Source organism: Pleurodeles waltl, chromosome 1_2 (assembly GCF_031143425.1).
Source record: "Pleurodeles waltl isolate 20211129_DDA chromosome 1_2, aPleWal1.hap1.20221129, whole genome shotgun sequence".
Lineage (NCBI taxonomy): Eukaryota > Metazoa > Chordata > Amphibia > Caudata > Salamandridae > Pleurodeles > Pleurodeles waltl.
In genome coordinates, this window is record NC_090437.1 from 245,016,271 (window position 1) to 245,041,700 (window position 25,430).

Consider the following 25,430-nt stretch of genomic DNA (forward strand, 5'->3'; position numbering starts at 1 on the left):
GATAGCATGTGCCACATGGCAAGGGTAGGGATGGGGGGCCACTCACATTGAGGGTGCAGAAGGTAATGACTATTCTTCTCCCCCTGTACATTTCATATAGGTCAGCGCCCACCAGAAGATCGATATTTGGCATGCCATCGCCAAGGACGTCCGGACCCTGGGGGTCCACCACAGACGGGGCACCCACTGCCGGAAGAGATGGGAGGACATCCGCTGCTGGAGCAGGAAGACGGCGGAGGCTCAGCTGGGGATGGCCTCCCAACGTGGGAGGGGTGCCAGTCGGACTTTGACCCTCCTGATGTCCCGGATCCTGACGGTGGCCTACCCCGATTTCGATGGGTGCGTGAGGGCATCACAGCAGACACAAGGGGGTGAGTACACTCTCATTCTGCTGACTTTGCACACAGTGGAGGTGTCTGGGTTGGGGAGGAGGGCTGTTGGTATCCCTAGGCCAGGGCGATTTCTGTAGGCTAGGCCCCTCCGTAAGGCATGGCCCTGTGCCCCCGCCCCCCACTTCTGCAGGGTGCCAAGTACAGCTATTCATGGCCCTGTGTCATCTATGTGTGCAGATGTCGTCCATAGGCTTGTAGGCCATGTCCCAGGGATTGAGTAGTCGACCCCAAGTGCGCGGCGTAGTGCAGAGGGCTTCTGTGTCTGTCCTGTCCGCCAACGGTGTCGCCAATGCATGCACTCAACATGTCTATATTCTGTTCCCCCCCCTTTTTTGTGGTCTTCCTGTTCATGTGTGCATTAGCATCATCAGGCGGAGGACAAGTGGCATCGGAGCACGAGGGAGCTGCTTCCCACATGGCCATGGAGGGCCACACAACGGACTCCTAATTCACCAGTGGGACGGAGGGCGAGGGGAGCTCCACAGCGGGGACTCGGGCAGACATCAGTGACACCGACTCGTCCTCTGAAGGGAGCTCCCTTGTGGTGGTGGCAACACCTGTGCCCCCCGCAACAACAGGTAGAGCCGCCACCCACCGCACCAGCACCGCCCTCCCAGCAGCACCTCAGCGTTTGGCCTGTGCCCGCTCACCCAGGTAGGTGGGCATCTCCTTCGCCACAGGCACCTCAGGCCCTGCCCCAGTCACCCCTGCTGCCCTCAGTGAGGAGGTCATTGACCTCCTGAGGACGCTCACTCTTGGGCAGTCTACCATTTTGAATGCCATCCAGGGTGTAGAAAGGGAGGTGCACCAGAGTAATGCATACCTGGAGGGCATTCATTCTGGTCAGGCGGCCCTTCAGCGATCGTTCCAGACTCTGGCCTCGGCACTGATGGCAGCCATTGTCCCTGTCTCTAGCCTCCCCCCTCCAACTTCCTCCACCCATACCCTATCACCTGTACCTCTGCCTATCCCAGACACACCATCAGACCAGCCTGCACACACCTCAACACCCAAGGGAAGCTCAGCCAGACATAAGCACCACACATCCCACAGGCAGTCATACAAGCGACATCCACATACAGACATACCAACACCCACTGCCTCCACTGTGTCCCCCTCCTCCACGTCTCCCTCCTCCCTCCCTGTCACCTCTCCGTTCACACCTGCATGCACAACATCTTCACCCACTACGTCCCTCAGCAGCACACACACCAGAACACCCCGCACACGTGCAGTCACCACCCACACTGCCATTTACACGTCCCCTGTGTCCTCTCCCAGTGTGTCTGTGCCCCCCCTTCCAAGATACACAAACGCAGGCAGCCACCCACCCAACAGCCATCCACCTCACGACAGCCTCCAGCCCAAGCACCTGCACCCAAAGCCACCAGACTTACAACTCCTACAACCACAACCTAGTCCTCCACTCCCATATCCACTACACCTACACGTCCGACTGCTCCCAAAAAGTTTTTCCTGTCAAAACTCAACCTCTTTCTACCAACTCCCCCACCCCGTCCATGTCATAGGACTACAATCAGCACCTCAGCCACGACAAAATCGGCCCCTGTCTTCACAGTCTGCCATGGACAGTGGAGTGCCCCACCCACCAGGGCAGCCAGTTTGGTGAGAAGCCAAGGCACGGGCAGCCCACCCCCGGAGAAACATCCCAAGATAGGCAGTGGCCGGCGGGAGAGGGTGAAAACACCACGGACTAAAACCCCTACCAGGGCTCCGGCAGGGATTGTGGAGACAGCTGGCACACCGCCCAAGGTGGGGAAGGGCCACAGGCGATCAGGGAAGGCTGGAAAGGGCAGCACGCCCGACAACACCACCATCAGCCCAGCTGGCCAGGAGGGCCCCGCCAGCCCCATCCCAGGTGGGCAGGAGGCCACCAACAGCCCCGGCACAGCTGCCCAGGAGCGCCCCGCCAGCCACAGGACAGATAGGCAGGAGGGCCCCGCCAGCCACAGGACAGGTGGCAAATGAGCACCCCGCCATGGCCGGGACCGCTGAACTGGGCACCGCCGTCTCAAGCACCGCTGCACTGGGCCCTTCATCTCAAGCCCCGCTGAACTGGGCACCGCCGTCTCAAGCACCGCTGCACTGGCCCCTTCATCTCAAGCACTGCTGAACTGGGCACCGCCGTCTCAGGCACCGCTGCACTGGGCCCTTCATCTCAAGCCCCGCTGAACTGGGCACCGCCATCTCAAGCACCTCTGCACTGGCCCCTTCACTCAAGCACCGCTGAACTGGGCCCCCGCCGTCTCAAGCACCGCTGCACTGGCCCCTTCATCTCAAGCCCCGCTGAACTGGGCACCGCCGTCTCAAGCACCGCTGCATTGGCCCTTTCATCTCAAGCACCGCTGAACTGGGCACCTCCGTCTCAAGCACCGCTGCACTGGGCCCTTCATCTCAAGCCCCGCTGAACTGGGCACCGCCGTCTCAAGCACCGCTGCACTGGCCCCTACATCTCAAGCACTGCTGAACTGGGCACCACCGTCTCAAGCACCGCTGCACTGGTCCCTTCATCTCAAGCCCCGCTGAACTTGGCACCGCCGTCTCAAGCACCGCTGAACTGGGCACCGCCGTCTCAAGCACCGCTGCGCTGGCCCCTTCATCTCAAGCACCGCTGAACTGGGCACCGCCGTCTCAAGCACCGTTGCGCTGGCCTCTTCATCTCAAGCACCGCTGAACTGGGCACCGCCGTCTCAAGCACCGCTGCGCTGGGCCCTTCATCTCAAGCACCGCTGAACTGGGCACCGCCGTCTCAAGCACCGCTGCGCTGGGCCCTTCATCTCAAGCACCGCTGAACTAGGCACCGCCGTCTCAAGCACCGCTGCGCTGGGCCCTTCATCTCAAGCACCGCTGAACTGGGCACCGCCGTCTCAAGCACCGCTGCTCTGGGCCCTTCATCTCAAGCCCCGCTGAACTAGGCACCGCCGTCTCAAGCACCGCTGCACTGGGCCCTTCATCTCAAGCCCCGCTGAACTGGGCACGCCGTCTCAAGCACCGCTGCACTGGCCCCTTCATCTCAAGCACCGCTGAACTGTGCACTCCATCTCAAGCACCGCTGCACTGGGCCCTGCATCTCAAGCCCCGCTGAACTGGGCACCGCCGTCTCAAGCACCGCTGCACTGGGCCCTTCATCTCAAGCCCCGCTGAACTGGGCACGCCGTCTCAAGCACCGCTGCACTGGCCCCTTCATCTCAAGCACCGCTGAACTGGGCACTCCATCTCAAGCACCGCTGCACTGGGCCCTGCATCTCAAGCCCCGCTGAACTGGGCACCGCCGTCTCAAGCACCGCTGCACTGGGCCCTTCATCTCAAGCAACGCTGAACTGGGCACTCCATCTCAAGCACCGCTGCACTGGGCCCTTCATCTCAAGCACCGCTGAACTGGGCACCGCCGTCTCAAGCACCGCTGCACTGGGCCCTTCATCTCAAGCACCGCTGAACTGGGCACTCCATCTCAAGCACCGCTGAACTGGGCCCTTCATCTCAAGCACCGCTGAACTGGGCACCGCCGTCTCAAGCACAGCTGAACTGGCCACTCCATCGCAGGCACCGCTGGCCCATGAGCGGCAGGGGCTGGGCTGCATCTGTGTCGGGCAGGGCTGCACGAGGCACTCTGGGCACCAGGCCCCCTCCAGAACCAGTGGGGACATGCATCCACTACCTCTGTCCTGCACAGGTAGAAGCACTCTGGGCACCAGGCCCCCTCCAGAACCAGTGGAGACTGTTATCCACTTGTGAGACTGTGGCTTTGCACTCCCCAGGATTGAGCAGTGGGCAGGCCACCCACTGTATAGGCTTCTGAGACTGTGGCTTTGCACTCCCCAGGATTGAACAGTGGGCCGCCCACCCACTGCCTAGACTTGTGAGGCTGTGGCTTTGCATTCCCCAGGATTAAACAGTGGGCATGGAGGCCCCTCGTGGATCTGGCGTCGTGCACTCATCTGGCTGAGGAGCCCCCCTTTCCTTCCCCCTGAGGTGCCTGTAGTTTTGCTATCTGATGCCCCTGCAGTATTCTCTCCGTTAGAGTCAGGTATCCTGTGTGGGCTTTGCCCATGTGATTTGGGCCCAGTGGTCCACGGACAATGCCTGCTACAATGCTCGGACTTGTACATTTCTGTATATAAGAGTTTTTGATGTGCATATATATTTTTTGGCAGTATTGCAATATATTTCAATGTTTAAAATCATTTCCTTTTGTCTTTGCATTCTTCCGGGGGTTTGGTAACTGTAATGTATTGCTATGCATTGATGTGTGTGTTGTAGTGGGTGAGGGTGGGGGTGGGTGTGTCGCGTATGTGTGTCCCCGTAATTTTTTGCCTCCCCTGTGTCGTAGGTGCAGTACTCACCGTTGTCTTCTGCGCCGGCGTTCGTGCTCCTGGTAGAGGAGCAGGAAGACTATCGCTGGGAGTATGTGGAGTTCAGGTTCCATGCTGTCCTGATTCCTCGTGGGGTGTATGGAGGTGAGCGTTTTCCCTTTGAAATGGCTGTTTCCACCGTGTTTTTATCGGCGGGGCTACTGCCCCGGAAAAGGTGGCGGATTGGTAGGTTGTGATACTGTGGGCGGTACATTGACTCCCGCCTTTCTGTTGGCGGTGACCGGCGCAATGTTTTTTGCTTGTACCGCCGTGGCGGTCGGTGTGTTAAAGTGGCGGTCTCTGTTGGCGGTTACCGCCTCGGTCGGAATTCCATTTTTTTTACCGCCAGCCTGTTGGCGGTTTTGCCGCCGCTTTAACACCGACCGCCAGGGTTGGAATGACCGCCTTAGTGTTTTCTCACATTCCCAGCGATCCTCTGCACACTACAGTTGCCTAGAGGTGCATTTGTGCTTTTCATTCCACTTTCTTAGCATATGGTTTGTGTTGCCCTTAGGCCTATTGCATCCTATTGTGTTTTACAGTGTTTGCACTACTTTCTGACTGTTTTACTAACCTGATTTGGTTAGTTGTGTATATTTTGTGTATGTTACTTACCTCCTAAGGGAGTATATCCTCTGAGTTATTTTTGGCACATTGTCACTAAAATAAAGTAAGTTTATTTTTAGTAATTATGAGTATTGTCTTTCTTATCATATAGTACCTATATGATATAAGTGGTATTGCGGGTGCTTTGCATTTCTCCTAGTTCAGCCTTGGCTGCTCCGCTATAGCTACCTCTATAAGCCTAAGCTGCAAGAAAACTATAACAGTCTACTATTGAGGGATAACTAGACCTGGCATAAGGTGTAAGTACCATTGGTACCCACTACAAGCCAGGCAAGCCTCCTACAGGAAGGTGCACAAAACAATTTCCTCCCAACGCAGCCATCCTTGCACAATGGTGCAAGGGTTGCTGCGTTCACACACAGCAGCAAATTTAGCGCTGGCACGAGGGAAACACAGAGGTGGGACGTATTCTAGTAAATATGGTGCATCCCTGCTTTTTGAAGATGACAATGCGTGACGCACATCGTTATTTTCTGTTAATCTGGCCTATTGTGAGCATGAGCAGCCACTCGCACTCACTATTCATGTTCTGCTGCTTTTAGTGCTATTTTGTATCCCAAAAATGTTTCCTTGTGTCATTTTTGGATGCAAACTTGCATTTTGTGCTAAGAAAATAGCGTTAAATGACGGAAGTAATTTGAGGGGAAAATCTGACCCTCAAGAGAACATTAAGCATAAGGGGCTACTCAAGCTCACTATTTGTGTACTATTTTATTTAGTGCTATTTCTAACAAAATCCATGTTTCCATTTTTGGGCAAAGGGAGCATTTTCGACTAAGAAATAGCACTAAAGGAAGAATCACTCTTCTTGTGTAATTCTGCAGAATCTTGCTGAATCCTCAGATAAATCTGCATGGTTATGCTACATAGAATTACGCAGGTTATGCCCAACCATAATTTTGATAGTCATAACCCTTCCTATTAAATATGTGTAGGTCACTCCTAAGGTAGGCCCATTGCCAAAGAAGGTAGGTTACATGGGGCTAGATGTATAAAAGGATTTTGCATTCGCAAACGGTGTGAATCAGTAAAATCCACAGTTTGCGATGGCAAAATCACCTTTCATGTTGTATGAAAGGCAGTCGCAGTGCAAATTTAAGGAATTGCTAAAATAGCGATTCCTTAAATTTGCGAGTAGATAGTGCAAATCGCACACTGCGATTCACAAATACAAAATTGCAATTCAATGTATCAAGCATTAGCAAATTGCGATTAGTCACAAATTGGGTTTTTGCATGTGGAGTTTACCACAAATTGATATCCGGTGGTTAACATTTGCAACCTATACGAAGAGGCCCAGACTGCACCATACTTAACTTGATAACTGCTTGTGCATTGCTCCCATGCTGTGATCAATAGACCCCAACTGCCTGTGCATTGATCCAGTGTTGTGATCAATAGACATCAACTGCCTGTGCATTGATCTCACGCGTTTACATTGCAGGCGCTGCACTTTCAGCATGGATGTCTCAAGGCCACCGAACAGTGAAGGGCCCTCACCTTCCTCTCTGCGCTGTCTGCCTTCTTCTCGATGCCTCCTGAGGGGAGAGGACTGTCCCTGGGACAGGGACTGCTGTCTGTCGTTGCTTCTAACATCCGGAGGTGGTGTGAGTACTTCTTCCAGCAATTCATCGGAGTCCAGGGTAATCTCAGGGAGGAGTAGCACTCTTTCCCTGCGTCTAGTTGGTGCTTGTACAATGGACTCACTGGTGTTTGAATAGGACTGTGGCTGACTTTAGTCGTTCCCCCGGTTTCCACTTTCTGCTGTGTTAGGGCCCGGTACATCTGCAACAAAAATGCTCAGCATGCCATTCTTGGATTTGTAATCTCACAGTTACTTTAATGATAAACATTTCCTCTTGCATAGTGTCTCTAATTGTCTGTTGTGTTATTTATCTGTTTGGTTTTACAGTACCTTGCTATTTATATAGTAGATTCACTTTAGGGGTCTGGACTACCACTCCCATAAGGCATTGTTGTGTTTAATGTAATAGATAGTATGGACTACTTATCACTGTGCATAGTGCCATTGCAGTTTTCTAAGGGGCATTTGTACATGCACAGATGGTGATTCTAATCGTTACTGACCTTACCTTTGCTAGCTGCCAGATAGGAAAACACTGGATTCCATTTTAACACCATGTAATAATAATTTTGACTTGGAAGCAGCTAAAAATGTAATTTAAGGGCTGATTTCAATAGTCATTCAAAATCTAATATACTGGTTGTGTGGATTTGGGTGTATTATATGATATGGCTGTGGTACCTTATCATGGAATACTTTTACAAACATTGCCTTGGGTCCAGTCAAGCTCGCGTGGATCACCTTTAGCTCACCCTGGTTAACTGTGGCTTCGAGCAGCAAGCCTTAAAAAAGGAACCTAATGTAACTCATTTAACAGTATCAAACAACAAAATGATAAAGTCACACAACATGAAATAACAAGGACAGCAATTTATAAGAATAGAGTATATTGTTATGAATGTTTAGAGACCTTGATGAGCAAAATCCCCCTAAGAGTCTCAGAGATACAGAATTTAGAAGGTATTATCACTTTTAAATGCAACTGCAAACAAACAATGGTCAACAAAAAGTTTGTAAACTTTTGAAAACTTTAAAAGAGTTAGTTCAGCTACTCTGGCCCATCTTGGTTGAGCAAATCAGACAGGATAGAGGTCTAGGTGCCAGAAAGGATACTTTGGGCAGTTTTTTAAGTTAAGTTCCAAACTTTCAAGGATGACACCCATATACTTCATAGGAGTGGTCCTGATACTGGGGATGTAGGCAAAAAGATGCTCATAGATCCTCTGGTTGAGGTGCAATCGATGGAGGTGTCCTTGTGGTGATTCTTTGGTCCATGGGTGAAGTGGGGCAACTTTGGTCACAGAGGTCAAGGTCCCTCAAAGTGATCTACGTTGCATAGCAGTCCAAGTGATGCTGAGCTACTGACCTCCATACACTGCACAATCCTTAGGTGGGGCTAATGTCATTTTTTGGCAATGAATCCGGACTCTGATAGCACTCCTGGGTCCAACAGACAGAGGTGCACATTTTTGCTATCTCGAATTTGTTCTATGGGGCATCTGGTGACTGGTAGCGACAAAACATCTGCTGTGGCTACCAACTTGTCGATTTGGCCTTCTCCATCTCTTTTGTACTTGGAGCTGGCTCCAGAGGATCAGCCAACTGATCCTTGGAGTCACTGCTTTGATCTGTCTCAGAAATCAACTTTTCACAGAGCCAGGAGCCACAGACACAGTCCAAATTTCAATAGCCCAAAGTGCAGTGGGCGCAGTCTTTCCGACAGTGCAGTCTCTCTTCATGCAGCTTCAAGGGTAGCTCAGTAGTCCTTTCTTCATTCCTTTCTGCAAATCCAAAGTGATCTGAAGGGCAGGGTGCCAGGGGCACCATTTTTACACCAGACAAGTGCCGTGAAGGGACCAGGCAGGCACTAGCAAATGGGCTTCTAGGTCCCCTTCCTATTGGTGACATGTTTCCTGCAATCTGTGTCAACTGGATAGCGCAGAATGCACTATTCTAGCTACTTTTGAGATGTCGGGCCCCTCTTTCGTGTCAGGAACTTGATAGCCCACCTTAGCAGAGTGACTTCTTGAGGGCTACATGCTCATGACAGTCCTGCCCAGAAGTGTTATCACCATTCACCCAACAAAGGCAGCTTCCTCTTTTAAGCTCACCTTCTGATCTAATATCCTGAGTGGCCATCTAGGGAGAGGTTACACTTCGCTCTACAGCAACTGCCTTTGTTCTTAAGCCTGGGAGCCATTCACACATATCTCCAGGTGAGCAGAAAGCTGTCTGTGGGTCAGAGCCCATCTGATGCTATTGGACCATCTGGTGCACAGGCGACAACTTTCAAAAAGTTGCATAGCTTTAATTGGGACATTAAATTCAACCTGGGCATAAGATCGGGTTTAATGCAGTGATAAATTTGATAGCTTCGGATACCCAGTTAGTTAGTCCCATTCAGGAGTTAGCCAGGTTGTGGTGCCAGGCGGTAACCCTGTGTTAGCCAAAGAGACTACTAACGTTATCCCAGCAAAATGACAAAAAGTGTTGCTTATAGGACATGTAAAAAATATATGTCTTACTTAACAATATATAGCTCCCTGCCAGTGGGCTCCACAGGCCTTCCTAAGAGAAGATTTACATATAAGGTTAAGGGAAGTGGTGACTTTGCCATTGCTTTAAAAGGCAAAGTTGAACTATCTGTGTAAACAATGCTCTTCCAGTCTGCAGTGGCAGGCAGGGAGCCATTTTATCCTTTGTCACACTCAGCCTGGCACAAACAGTGCTGCGGTCCTGTATGGACACTCTATTTTGCATGCCTTGGGTACTCCACTATACTTGGGTGTTCCACTATAAAGGCCATACCGTGTAGGGAAATGGACCACCTCAATGGTTTGGTGTTCTCTCCTCTCATCTATATCACCCCCCTTAGAGACATGTGGTCAATTTAAACTCTGAAGTCAGTCCCAAACAGGTAGGGTCTCGGCTTCTTCAGGGACGAAACCACAGCAAAGGCGTCCCTCTAAATGGCACTTGAATTCTGCTATATGGGGAGGAGTCACCTGCTGATAAAGGCAACTGCCTGATTTTGCCCCTGGTCATTTACCTGTGACAGTGCTGCCCAAAACCATGATATGAAGCATCAGTTTGGACAACAAACTCTACTAAAGTCAGGTGCCTTCAAGACAGGTGTGTTAGAAAAGGGGGTTTTTTGGTTGGCAGTCAGGTTACTCCCTGTCCAAGCAAGGACCCTCACTCTAGTCAGGGTAAGTCACACACAATACAGATTATCCTGTGCCCACCCTCTGGTAACTTGGCACTGAGCAGTCAGGCTTAACTTAGAAGGCAATGTGTAAAGTATTTGTGCAATAAATCATGCAATAACACAGTAGAACACCACAAAAATACACCACACAGTGTTTAGAAAAATATACAATATGGTAAGATGCAGGTCAAAACGATCAAGATTCAATAAGTATCCGTTGAGATGTCACTGTAAAAATGATATAAAGTGTCTTTAGTCTTTAAAAAAGCAACAAATGTCTCTTGCAAGCACAAAGTACCTGGTTTGCTTTCAAATTCTTTGCAAGGGACCGCAGAGGAGGAGTTGCGTGGAAAACGTGTAGGTGTGCATCAATTTTTCCAGCGCACACAAATGATGCGTTGTTGAGTTTCGATGCAGGGCTGGGCATGCTTTGCATCAATTTCCAGTGCGTAGACTGGAAACCTCTTCGTGTTGCGGGGTTTTCGGACCAGGAAGACCCATTCAATATGCAAATGTGTGCAAGTGTGACTGAGCATCCTGTGTTTGGGGTTTGTCCCCGGGGACGATGCGTTGAAATCCTGGGCATGTAGGACAAACTCACAGGGTCTACGTCGATCTGGTGGGCGATCGGTGGAAATTTCTGCCGCACGGCAGCCGCTGCTGCAATTATTATCATATAGTTGGGCTGCATCATTCCGGCTCGGCTTTGCATCAATCCAGTGGGCCGTGCATCGAATTTCCGGTCGCAACGCTGGTGCTGCATCATTCTTCTCTTTGGGGAATCAGGCTGTGTCGATCCGGTTCAGCGTGCAATGATTTTCTCACTGCAATGCAGGCGGTGTGTTGTTTCTTGCAGGCTGTGCGTTGATTTTTGCCGCACAAAGAGTTCTTTTTCAGGAATTAAGTCTTTTTGGTCCTCAGACTTCAGGGAACAGGAGGCAAGCTCTAGCCAAGCCCTTGGAATGCACTTCTCAGCACAGCCAGAAGGCTGCAATTCAGCAGGGCAACAGCAAGGCAGCAGTCCTTTGCAGAAAAGCAGTCAGGTGAGTCCTTTGGGCAGCCAAGCAGTTCTTCTTGGCAGATTGCAGGTTCTGGTTCAGGGATTCTTCACCAGTGGTATCCTGTCCAGAAGTGTCTGAGTTGGTAGGGTCAGAGACCCTGCTTGAAGACCCAAATGTGCCTTTGAAGTGGGGGAGACTTCAAAGAGTGACTTAGAAGTGCACAAAGTCGCCTTTCCATCCTGTCTGCCAGGGTCCCAGTAGGGGGTGTGGCAGTCCTTTGTGTGAGGGCTGGCTACTGTCCTTTGATATGTAAGTGTCAGGCTCTCCACCCTCCCAACCCAGGAAGACCCATTCAATATGCAAATGTGTGCAAGTGTGACAGAGCATCTTGTGTTTGGGGTTTGTCTGAGTGGAATGCACAAGGGAGCTGTCAACTAACCCAGCCAGACGTGGACTGTAAGACAGAAGGATTTAAGTGAAGAGAAATGTCCACTTTCTAAAAGTGGCATTTCTAAAATAGTAATATTAAATCCAACTTCACCAGTCAGCAGGATTTTGTATTACCATTCTGGCCATACTAAATATGACCTAGTTACTCCTTTCAAATCAGAATCTACCACTTAAACAGTATATGAGCCCTAATGTTAGCATATGAAAGGAGCAGTCCTCACAGCACTTTAAAAACAAATTTAGGAGTTCAGATACATGTCCTGCCTTTTATCTACATAGCCCCCTGCCTTATGGTTTACCTAGGGCCTGCCTTAGGGGTGGCTGACATGTAGAAAAAGGGGGGTTTAAGGCTTGGCAAGTACTTTTAAATGCCAAGTCGAAGTGGCAGTGAAACTGCACACACAGGCCTTGCAATGGCAGGCCTGGGGCATGGGTAAGAGGCTGCTTATGTGGGTAGCACAATCAGTGCTGCAGGCCCACTAATATCATTTCATCTACTGGCTCTTGGCACATGTAGTCCACTTTACTGGGGTCTTACAAGTAGATTAAATAAGCCAATTGTGTATTAACCAATGTCACCATGTTTTAAGGGAGCGTGCATATGCACTTTAGCACTGGTTAGTAGTTGTAGAATGTGCAGAGTCCTAAAAAACAGCATAAACAGTATCCAAAAAGTGGAGAGAGGCAGGCAAAAAGTTAGGGATGACCACTCTAAGGCTGTCAGGTCTAATAAGGTGCTAAACACAAAGCTACTGTAAGAGTGTTGAAGACCTTTTGACATGAGTCAGTCCATTTCACTTTCCTTGGCTGTTTCATTGGAGGTTAACTCTGTTAAAGATGACACAATGGTACTGTCGTAGTTTGGACTCTTGCTTTGAGCAAGACTGCTGGTCTCAGGATGACAGTACTTTCGTTCGTAGGTGACTAGGTCTCTTCCTACAACTATTTGTAACTCTTGTCCAAACCTTACCGGCTTACTAGCAGTACCTCACCGAAAACACAATAGTAAAAGGTGATTTGTAGCAGTCGCTTACGCATGGACTCAAAATACAATATCTCAGGGTTGTAGTGGTTAAACGGAAATTACCCTTTTCTCACAGATTTATAATGTCTCATACAAACAAAGGCAATAACACAGATGCAGTAAAGTTATAATAGTTTTTATTCAACATAACTGCAATTTGTGATAAGTTGCATGAACTGCAATGATTAGGATAATGAATATACCAAGCAACAGTATAGTAAAAAGGAGAGTCATTGTTATAAAGACCCCCACCATTATGCAATATAAGATAAAAATATATATATATGTAAAAGATGGAATAAGCCCTAATACCCTAAGGAGAGTATGTCTAACCTTCTACCTAAAAAGGAAGAGCTGGGTTCGTTAAACCTAATCTGGCAAAACTGTGTCCATGAGAGGAGCCCCCAACCCTCGTTACCTTGGAATGAGGTCTCTATCTCAGACTCCGCAGGGACACGAAGACAGGATCAGTGTCAAGATGACTGCAGCATCGGTATCAGCGATGGTGGCGATGCCCTCTGGTCGGAATCCCTCTGATTATCTGTCTAAAAGTGTGTTGTATTTATACAGATCTACAAGGTCGCTGACATAAATGTTATTCATAACAATAGATAACAGGCATGCTTGGGACGGCAATTAATATCAACAATCCCTCGAAAGTATAGAGAGGGAAAATCCCTAAGTGTGAATGCCTACTGTATGTTTGTCTTTGGTGCTTGATCTTGACGCCTTGGCGCAGTGACACTGATAATAGAACCCATAACAAGTGGCCTAACTATAAACAAGGCCGCCATTTTAAAGGAAATAAATAATTAAATGGACTAAGCCAGAGCAAGCTAAGTAGGTTAAAAGTCACTGGGTGACGGGGGCACGAGTTTACAAGCCTACGGCTAAGCTAACTCCTGTTAACCCGTTAAAATAAACTAGGATTCACTACACCCTCCCCATTGCCGTAACAGGTATGATGAAGGTAAAGAAAACCCAATCGCTAAAAAGCTGCTACTGAACTAAAAAAGCCAAAAAACTTAACGACAAAATAAATGCTGTGTTATAAAATTCGTTTTTTTTTAAAAAACAGTTCAGAGATTTTAATATCAACCATGACAAGTCTAGCAAACTTTTAGTATGATTGCTTCTTTTATTAGAATCGGGAACTGGCAAGCTAATTCATCAAATGATGTGCTATATGCAGGATCTTGAAGAATGTCATCGAAGTCACCATTCAAGGATCTCAAAAATGAGTCAACATCGTCTGAAGTGAAATTGAGAGCTGGGCGGACAAACGGATCCACAGAGCAGAAGTGAGCCATATTCATCAGTGCATCGACACTCGCTGCAGCGTCCTCTTCCATGTTAGTTTGTATAACAGAACGCTCATAGGTGGCCTCGCGGAGCAACCTCAGTCTCAAGGGGCATGACCGTGTATGAACCCTCATCGGGGACATCAGCAGTTCGTGGTCCACAGGAGATGTCGGTGCAACAGCAAGACAGACCATAGGCAGATGTTCAAAGAGACACCATATGCAGCGGAACACCGGTTGTACACACCATAGTAGAGGCCGGAATGACAATGACCAGTCAAACTCTAGTTCCACCAGCAAAGGTGTACCGAAGATCCGAACCATGCGTTCACGGCACAGCGGGGTTGACGGGAGCGGCTCCATTGCTCTGAGTAGCTGGAAAGAAACAACCACCGCGAATCAGAAAATATAGCAGTAGTAGTCTGCCAATTAAAGCCAAAATAATTGGAAAGCCACCAAACACACTGGAAAAGAGTGAATGGATGGCTGATGGGATGACTCCGAAGGCAGTCTGGAAGATGGACACGAAACCAGACCCGACAGCCTTAAAGAAATGAACAATCCCGGTGGTGCTTGAAGCATTGAATATTCTCGATACCAACTCTCCAAAGTGTAAGGGGAAATCGGTATTTAAAAGGGATTGTATCTCGGCTGATGATCTCGCAACCTGGAGAGCATACGTCTCTTTTGCGGATGTCAAGGCGACCTGTTTTTGAAACAATAGCGCCTTCAGTCTACTCAACTTGTCATAGTTCACATTAATAGTATCAATGTGGGGCCACATTTCAGATACTTGTATCTCTCGTGTGGGGGGAAACAAAACATGGCCACAACACGTAACGACCTTCGTGACTGAGATTGCGTAGGCAATTCCAGGTCGCAAGCCGCAACAGCTGTCATCGCTCAGAAGAACATAACTCCCATTAGAAAGAACATGAAACACTGAACGAATCAAGGGGACGGGAGTACCCTTCAGAAAACAGGCCAAATTTGCGACCCCCGCATTGCAAAGACCGTGAAGAGACACCTGTTTGCATATCATGGAATGACGAACATTAGTCTCACATTCACTTCCGCTAAGAAAGACCTCTTGTTCGTCGTTCAGACATCGATACTCAAAGGGCAACTCCCACTCTTCCTTAATAAAGCTATCTCCTAGCCGCTCATATCGTCCCACTGCAAGATGTTTCAGGCAGCTCGAGAAACGAAACGTTGAAAACGGTAAGTTAATAATGCCGTGTAAGAGCCAGATAGTTGAAGGACTCTCTGCTACCGTGAAGGGCAACTTATCTAATTTTTCTACTTGAAGCAAGGTGAAACGAGCCTCTCTTTTAGCCATTGTCACTTGTTCCCCGGAAAAATTAAAAGCAGCGAATAGTTCACTCCCATTAAGGTATTTCCATGGAATGTGGCCACTTTTCAGCGTCTGCAATGCCCAACTCAGCTGCATGATGGAACGCAGCTGTGTTTGCCCATGATATAACCGAGACAAATCAGTCTGAGTGATATCAATAGCAGATGACACTATATTTGACAGGGAATAAATCCTGTTGGAAAGCGTGTTCATGCCATTGTCGACAACAGCCAATGTATTTTCCAAATTCTCTTTATCAAGTTGTCGTAAACGTGCAGCAGCCTCAATTTGAGAAAGTTTCCAAATTTCATTATACATGGCATATAAAAACCGTTTCGAGCGTTGCTTTCTAGGACCTAATAGGAAATCTTGTAGGTCTATACTGTCAGAAAGAGTATTCAGGTGTTGTTTCACCGCTGTTAAGGTGTTCGTTTGTACCCATTGTTGGCACAGCTTGCCCACACTGTAAGTTGTAATTATACCAGCATGCTGACCTGACAAAAAGCGAGGGTCTGGTCTATGAATGGAAAAAACCCCTGAAGAGTTCAAAAATCTCCTTTGACACTCATCAGTATCGGTGGGCCATACCAACCATCCCCCGGGACTGGAAAGTGAAGAATTGTAGTCACCACCCTTAACCAATGCATCTAGCCTATCCTCAGAAACATTTAGAAAGTGTTGCCAATCTTTAAATTTTGTCGGTGTAGGGATACTGGGCGTGTTTAGATCCTTTATTTTAGCTAATCCTAGACATGATGTCTGCTCAACAGTGTCATTTAAAAAAATCATTTGCACAGGAATTAAGCAAGCTCGAAACAAAGCCTCCCTACCCTGTATCTGCCAATCCTGCGTCCCCCATACAGTCTTCAAATCGATAGTGTTTTTCCAATATTCATAACCCTCAATTGAAAGTCGGGAAACAAAGGGATCTGAATAAATCAGTTTGGTATCAGTTAGCAACAGTTTTCTAATCTGTGTTTTAGGTAATTTAAAATAATATGATTCAGCTTTCGTTGTATTATGCCCAGAAAAGTATGTGAATTTGTCACTGTAATACTGTGGACTCCCCGCCCGTGGTGTTGAACAATGTTCCCATAGTGTGTAGTTAAAAAGAGGCCTATATCTAGTTGCACGGTGCAGGTAGTGATGTCCCCAATTATTATAGCAGAACATTTCACCATAATTCATTGTAAAATCATATACATCATCACTTCCAAAAGCGGAGTAGTCCTTCATTTCATTTAGCATGGAATCCACTGTTTGGACATCCCAATCATCAGAGACAACATTAGGTGTAATAACATCAGACATAGAAATTTTGAACACGTATGGTATTTGAATTATCTCAGTGGGCCCGTATATATCGAACGGAACTTTGTCCCAAATAATCCCATCAGAAATTGGAATAGCTGTAATATTGACAGGGGACAAATCACGTCGGACCTTATGTGATGAATGATGCGGTGTTAAAATTACATCAACAGGCTCCACTGAGGAGCGATCAGCAATATAGTGACCATTAATAAGTAAAAAGAAAACAGTCACAAAACCAATCCATAAAAACAATGCAATAAATGTCAAACAGAACCAGAGATAGTTCCATGGATATATCAAATAGTTCTTTTTAAGCCATTGATAGAACTTGCTACCTCTGGAAAGTTTGTCAGTCTCAGTTGAGGATGTATCTGAAGAAAAATCATCAATGTCCACAAAATAACCAGATGAAGTCTCCGCAAACATAGGACTCATCGAATTCCCATCCACTGGTCTTGGAGGTTCATGATAGATGACGTTACCAGTCGTGGAAGTGTTTGTGTAAAATACAGCCAAATCCTGTATCGGTGTATTCTCCGAAGTTGTTACAGGAACCAACACAAGTTCATTTTCTGCCCTCCCCTTGGTCGAGGAAGTGTCTGGAACAGCAGCTGACATAGTTGTTTAGTCTGTAGTAGCGATGGTCATCCTACTATGTAGAGGGATGTCCTGTTGGGTAGTGAGAGGGGATCGGGAACTACCCAAGGGACCTCCTGGTCTACTGTGAAGAATCGGCCACATGGTGTAATTTGATGTCATCAATGGAGATGAATCTGTTTGATTTGGATCCAGACAATGGCGGAAGGATGACAGTCCTGTTGCCTTTTATCCCCAAGACCGGTACAGGTGCTCTGTATGCGGGACCAAACTCTTTTCTCACAGCGATCTTCTCACGAACCAGATCCCCAACGTTAGGAATCCAGCCAGTCGAAGTTTTCGCCAAATCCCTTATTCCCAAGGTGGCAGCGCTTGCAGATGATTTATCATCACGGAATTGTTGAAGCTCCTGTAAAACAGCGAGATGTTCTTTTATGTCAAATGGTGTTTCTGCTGCCACCATACCAGGGGCATCAAGATCGGGAACATACATAGTTGTCCCAAAGAGAACCTCATATGGAGACTTTCCCCTCAAGGACCGTCTTGGCAGATTATTCAGTGCTCTCTGGACCCCATATAGGTGATGTAACCAACTACGGCCTGAACCTAATACTCGAGCTGTTAAGGACTGCTTTAGATCACGATTCCGCCTCTCCACGACCGAATTTCCCTCGGGATGGTATGGTGAGGAGTAATGGAGTTCAACACCCATCGTCCTCATGGTGTCCCTGAAAGCCTTAGAGGCAAATGCAGGGCCCTGGTCCGAATGGAATGCTGCAACCGCATATGTACCGATAAAGATCAGCAAATCTTTTATAACAGTCCGGGCGTCAGCCGACCGCTGTGGCCATACCCACAGGAATCTAGAACAGGAATCTACAGCCACTAAAATGTATTTGTATGCACCATCAGGTTGCAAAGGACCACAATGGTCCAGGTACACACAATGGAGTGGTTTGTCTGACACTAAGAGAGACGTCTGCGGAGGGCGTCTGATAGTCGAGCCCTTAATCTGCTAACAAACGTCACAGCAAAGGACATATTGTTTAGTCCGTCTGCATAGACCAGGCCACCAGTACCGTTGTTGTAGAATGGTGATAGTGGCCTGTATACCAGCATGTGCAGAAGTGACACCCTCATGTGCAGCTGTAATTAATTCCAATCTCTGATCTTCATTTGGGATCACTCGATCACCAACATCTGGAATGGTTGCAAAAGCAACATTCTGTGCACTGATATGATATGTATAGTTCGTAGGGTATCCTTTCGGAAGGTGCTTGTCTGCAGCCGAGGCTTTAACGGCAAGCAGTATTTCATTATCCAACCTCGTCCGAGAACGAGTCACTGCAGCCACAGAAGCCGTAGCTACTGAAGCCTTGGCTGCTTCGTCAGCCAATGTATTACCGGTAACATGTATTCCTACACGTTGGTGCCCCAATGTATGAACTACATGGACACATGGCAGCTTATCCTTAAGATCAGCCACCCTTCCCCACAATATTTTGTGTTTAATGGTGTTCCCTTTAGAATCTCTAAACCCGTTCAGTATCCAATGATTGAGGTATTCATTGTATGACTGGACACAGTAATACGAATCACAGACGATCAAAGTCTGCGTTCCTGGCTCTGAATGTTCGAGCGCTAGAAGAAGAGCCTTAAGCTCGGCCAACTGGGCTTTGCAGTCCCCTAAGGTCTGAGTGTACGTGTTATGAGGATGAAAAACTCTGTCTTCCATTACCCCGCACACGGCTGTGCAAGCTGCCGAGTATTGATGTTTAGTACCCACAGCCGGTTGTGCCGATCCGTCAGTGTAAATGATGGTATCATAACTGTCTATTGGCAATATGTGTAAGGGAGCGGGGTACTCCTGTTCATACTGGAGAAATTCTTGTGTCTGAAGTCTGGGGTCAAACACATAATCAACATCAGTGGCTGTCAGAGATGTTGCCCATTGAATCCAGCATGGATGCAATGCCTTAGCGTTAGGAACGCTCGCTTTAGTGACAGCCTCTAAGGCCGGAACCGGGGAGACAACAATAATGCGTTTCCCCTGGGCAAGCGGTCTCTCCTTTATGACGGCAATCTGAACTGCCGTCAGAATTTTTTCAGTAGGAGCAAAACGTTTTTCTGCATTGGAGAACAAATGTGATTTGTATGCTATTGGCACCGTGTCACCCTCATTAAAGGTGACATAGGTAAATCCTAGGGCACTAGCTATTATTCTGATGACCAAATTTGTTTTATTGTCCCGTGTGTACAAGTGTCTAGCTTCTAGCATGTCTCGTTGTATGGCCCTTAGGATGTGTGTGTGTTCAATTGTCCAGTGCCTGCCAGAATAATTGGGCTGAATTAAGTTATATAGTGGCTTTACGCGTTCAGCATAATCTGGAATATATGTTCTGTCAAAATTAAAGAAACCCAGTAATGACTGCAATTTCTTAAGCGTGTTCGGAGGCTGTAGCTGAGCACACTTCTCCAGGAAGTGCGGGGCCAGGCTCTTCCCCTCGTTTGATAGTTCATATCCTAGGAACAATACACTAAGAAATGCTATCTTGCTTTTCTTAAAATTAAATTTATATCCGAAGGTGGCAAATCCCAAAATTATCCGATCGACCCTGGCAAGATGAATGTCAAGGGTGTCATCAGTGAGATAGATATCATCCACATATGATAATGCCTCGGAATCAAGCTCCTGTAAGATGGATGTGACACGGGCCGAAAACAGTCCTCGGCTGTTTTTATAGCCTTGAGGTAAACGACAAAAGCGTTTCTGAGAACCATAGGAAAATGCACTTAGGTCTCTACTTTCAGGTGCTAAATTCTGGCAGAAAAAACCATTAGATATATTCAATGTAGTTTTGTATTTTTTCCGCACTATGGCCCTCATTCTGACCTCCGCCGCCCGCCAAAGTCCCGCCGTCAGATTACCGTTCCGCGGTCGAAAGACCGCGGCGGTAATTCTGACTTTCCCGCTGGGCTGGCGGGCGGTCGCCTTCAGACCGCCCGCCAGCCCAGCGGGAAAGAGGCTTCCACGATGAAGCCGGCTCGGAATCGAGCCGGCGGAGTGGAAGCTGTGCGACGGGTGCAGTTGCACCCGTCGCGTATTTCACTGTCTGCGCAGCAGACAGTGAAATACATGTAGGGGCCCTCTTACGGGGGCCCCTGCAATGCCCATGCCAGTGGCATGGGCACTGCAGGGGCCCCCAGGGGCCCCGCGACCCCCCCTACCGCCATCCGGATCCCGGCGGTCCGACCGCCGGGATCTGGATGGCGGTAGGGGGGGTCGGAATCCCCGCGGCGGTGCAGCAAGCTGCGCCGCCGCGGAGGATTCAATGGGGCGGCGGTACACTGGCGGGACCCCGCCAGTGGTGCCGGTCCGACCGCGGCTTTACCGCCGCGGTCGGAATCCCCATTGGAGCACCGCCGGCCTGTCGGCGGTGCTCCCGCGGTCCTCCGTGACCGCCAGGGTCAGAATGACCACCTATATTATTTATTAGCGCTGTGCTGTGTGAATTTTGTATAGCATAAGTGCGTGCATGACTATTCAAGTGCCTATAATCAACCACTATTCTATGTGAATGATCAGGTTTCGCAACGGGAAATAGCGGATTATTCATTGCCGATGTACAGGGCTCAATTACTCCCTGGTATTCAAGTTGTGACAGTATCTCCGTCACTGGAGCTTTTGCTTCATGTTTAACAGGGTATTGTGGCTGCGGGTGTGGTGTAGACCGAACGGGAATAACATGGCAAGGAGAGTCCTTGTCCCATCCTACATGATTACGGTATAATGCAGGTGCCTGCGCTAAAGCCCATTCAGCAGCTAATGCTCGTTTGTCTGTCTCCGGAACAAGATCAGAGAAAGAAGGCAAAATGACATCTTCCCCATGTGGGAGCATGCGGACATGTTCAGGTGGCCAGTCTCTCTCGGCCAACAGGATATCACTAGTAAGTTCATCCCAGAATATTACACTAATAATGCGTTCCACGTCTCCCTCTATCTGAATTGTTAAATCAAAAACCGGATCGGGTGGAAGTACGCGGCCATCCGCCGTTTCAACTGCGATGTAATCGCTAGTTGCTGTCGCATCCAGATGATCTTTCAGATTCTGGCGACATATCGTGACCTCTGCCGCGCTGTCCAACAGAGTCACTGCCCACTTCTTGTTCCTCAACAGTGTTCTCAATACTACTGGCATTTTTAATGGTCAGTGCAGACACTTTTTTCTTTTTAAATTGTGGCTTTTTTTGAGGAGTCTTTTCTTCTTTTTTAACAGTAGACTGTGGCGAGTCTTTCTTTTCTTTCACGTATTCCGGACGTCGATCTTGACGGCCCCCTTTCTCGCTACGTCTATCCGGTGCGTCCTGAAAGGAACGAGAAGGACGTGAATCAGTATATCTGTCTGGAGTTCTAATGTTATCCCTATTCCTGAGATTATGGCCCTCATTCTGACCTTGGCGGGCGGCGGAGGCCGCCCGCCAAAGTCCCGCCGTCAGATTACCGTTCCGCGGTCGAAAGACCGCGGCGGTAATTCTGACTTTCCCGCTGGGCTGGCGGGCGGTCGCCTTCAGACCGCCCGCCAGCCCAGCGGGAAAGAGGCTTCCACAATGAAGCCGGCTCGGAATCGAGCCGGCGGAGTGGAAGCTGTGCGACGGGTGCAGTTGCACCTGTCGCGTATTTCACTGACTGCGCAGCAGACAGTGAAATACATGTAGGGGCCCTCTTACGGGGGCCCCTGCAATGCCCATGCCAGTGGCATGGGCACTGCAGGGGCCCCCAGGGGCCCCGCGACCCCCCCTACCGCCATCCGGATCCCGGCGGTCCGACCGCTGGGATCTGGATGGCGGTAGGGGGGGTCGGAATCCCCGCGGCGGTGCAGCAAGCTGCGCCGCCGCGGAGGATTCAATGGGGCGGCGGTACACTGGCGGGACCCCGCCACTGGTGCCGGTCCGACCGCGGCTTTACCGCCGCGGTCGGAATCCCCATTGGAGCACCGCCGGCCTGTCGGCGGTGCTCCCGCGGTCCTCCGCCCTGGCGATCAAAGACCGCCAGGGTCAGAATGACCGCCTATATCTCCTCTCGGAGTAATCCGGATGAGGAGAATCAGCTCTTTTAGTTCTCCTATCCTTGAAATCTTTTTGTTTTTCCCAGCGCTTTTTAGAGCCCTCTTGTGCTTGCTTCGTACCTTCCTTATGGGTGGTACTTGGTATGTCCAATTTTTTAGGTTTGGCTCCAAGCCCATCCCGTCCTATACTAGTATAGGTATCAGAGATTATTTTGGGTAGCTGTCTCTCTTGTTCCTGGTGTGGAGTTTCCCGGAGACGCTGGCGTATCGCCAGTGCTACTGCTTCCCCTTTAATATTACTCAATATTATCGAGGAGACGGCGTCAAAATTACGCATCAATTTCATCCCCAGATCTAGGGCTGGTGCAGCCCCATGCTCATTTTGTATTTGTTTCAATACTTCCGGCAAATTGGCCAGTGTAGGGGTAGCATGCGTGGTAGTATAAACGGCAGCGAAGACTGTACCCCAAGTGGCACATTCATCAACCGAGGGAACCATTCCGAATGGCAAGCACATAGTGAGCAATCTATGTTTCGCCTGTGGCCCCGTATGGGGGAACACAGCTTCCAGCTGATTTGTTTTCTGAGCAATCCAAAACGGTATTCTTTCTCGATCCGAGGGCATTTTACCCATAATGGTATGCACCGTTTGTGGATTAATCCCAGCAGCCAATTGATAACCACCAGCTACTGGCGGTGCTGGACGCGCTGGTGCAGTGTTCAATGTTTGCATTACGAACTGGACTAAACGTCTATATAATGCCACTAATTCATTATATAATATCCTTAAATCTACAAGCGGCATAGTCTGTATGCCTGGATGAGGTGTATATGTGGCAAACATGGGTCACGTCGGCCCTTCATTACTTAAAGGACCTAGCCTCACCCGCCGCAGTATATGTGGTAGTGAACCTTCAAACCAGTTTTGATGCTCCTGATATGTGAGCGATATTTCATGATACTGGTATGCTCCGTACCTTACGGGTACGTCCGCAATGTCATAAGTGTGAAATGTGTGCGTTCTTTGGTCAGCCTCAGGAAAGGTGACCCAACAGTAGAATGTTTCCGTTTGGTATGCTTCTGTTGCTTCTATAATCAAAGTAACTTCCCCACCCTCTTCTGTAAGGCCATGCGCTAATAAATGTTGTGTAAGTGCATGTCCAGCATTTGCAGGAATTTCTATGGTATTAGCCATAGTTGTTTAGAGAAACGGAACACCAAAATAGGGGAAGTTTTTCCTTTTGTGAGTTCGAGCTCGAACAACCTACAGCCTAAGCAGGTGATACCTGTTTGGCTGAGGAGGATTCTCCCAAAGACCACGGACGTCTCCGTATAATGGTACTGAGGGTACCTGTTGTCTGTGAGACAGTGATAGTCAGGGTATCCGTAAATTAGTGCCTAAACACCATCGTTGGTGGCGCCATGTCGTAGTTTGGACTCTTGCTTTGAGGAAGACTGCTGGTCTCAGGATGACAGTACTTTCGTTCGTAGGTGACTAGGTCTCTTCCTACAACTATTTGTAACTGTTGTCCAAACCTTACCGGCTTACTAGCAGTACCTCACCGAAAACACAATAGTAAAAGGTGATTTGTAGCAGTCGCTTACGCATGGACTCAAAATACAATATCTCAGGGTTGTCGTGGTTAAACGGAAATTACCCTTTTCTCACAGATTTATAATGTCTCATACAAACAAAGGCAATAACACAGATGCAGTAAAGTTATAATAGTTTTTATTCAACATAACTGCAATTGTGATAAGTTGCATGAACTGCAATGATTAGGATAATGAATATACCAAGCAACAGTATAGTAAAGAGGAGAGTCATTGTTATAAAGACCCCCACCATTATGCAATATAAGATAAAAATATATATATGTGTAAAAGATGGAATAAGCCCTAATACCCTAAGGAGAGTAGGTCTAACCTTCTACCTAAAAAGGAAGAGCTGGGTTCGTTAAACCTAATCTGCCAAAACCGTGTCCATGAGAGGAGCCCCCAACCCTCGTTACCTTGGAATGAGGTCTCTATCTCAGACTCCGCAGGGACACGAAGACTGGATCAGTGTCAAGATGACTGCAGCATCGGTATCAGCGATGGTGGCGATGCCCTCTGGTCGGAATCCCTCTGATTATCTGTCTAAAAGTGTGTTGTATTTATACAGATCTACAAGGTCCCTGACATAAGAGTTATTCATAACAAAAGATAACAGGCATGCTTGGGACGGCAATTAATATCAACAATCCCTCGAAAGTATAGAGAGGGAAAATCCCTAAGTGTGAATGCCTACTGTATGTTTGTCTTTGGTGCTTGATCTTGACGCCTTGGCGCAGTGACACTGATAATAGAACCCATAACAAGTGGCCTAACTATAAACAAGGCCGCCATTTTAAAGGAAATAAATAATTAAATGGACTAAGCCAGAGCAAGCTAAGTAGGTTAAAAGTCACTGGGTGACGGGGGCACGAGTTTACAAGCCTACGGCTAAGCTAACTCCTGTTAACCCGTTAAAATAAACTAGGATTCACTACAGTACCATATCCTTTTATAAACCTCCTTTAATCACCAGTCAGGCCAAAAAAGGCTCTGACTTGGGTCTCTGTTTTTGGAGATTTCCAGGCTAGAATTGTCTGGATCTTGCGCTGGAGAGGTTGTACATGGCCTGCACTTATTTTGGTGGAACAGGTACACTACAGACCCTTGCCCCCTAGCTAACAGTTACCTGCCTTGATAGTCAGCCTTGCCTGCAGAAGGGCTTGAAGCACTTTCTTGAGGTGGGCCAGGTGATCTTCCCCGGTGGAACTAAAGACAGCAATATCATCAAAATTTGATGTAGTAAAGCTTTCGAAACCTGAATGTACTCTAGCTCTAGACAATGACAGGTGCATTTGTCAACCCAAAGGGCATCACCTTGAATTGAAAGTGGCCTTCAGGAGTTGAAAAGGTACTTTTTGACCCCCAACTCATCAAAGAGCTCATCTGATCTTGGTATGCGATGAATATCAGTCTTGGTGACTGCATTTAGGCCTCTGTATTCTACACAGAATCTCATCTAAGGTTTTCCACCTTTGGTTTTTGGCTTGGGCACCAGGGCTACTGAGCTAGCTGATGGATGACTGGAGTGCTCAATCACCCACA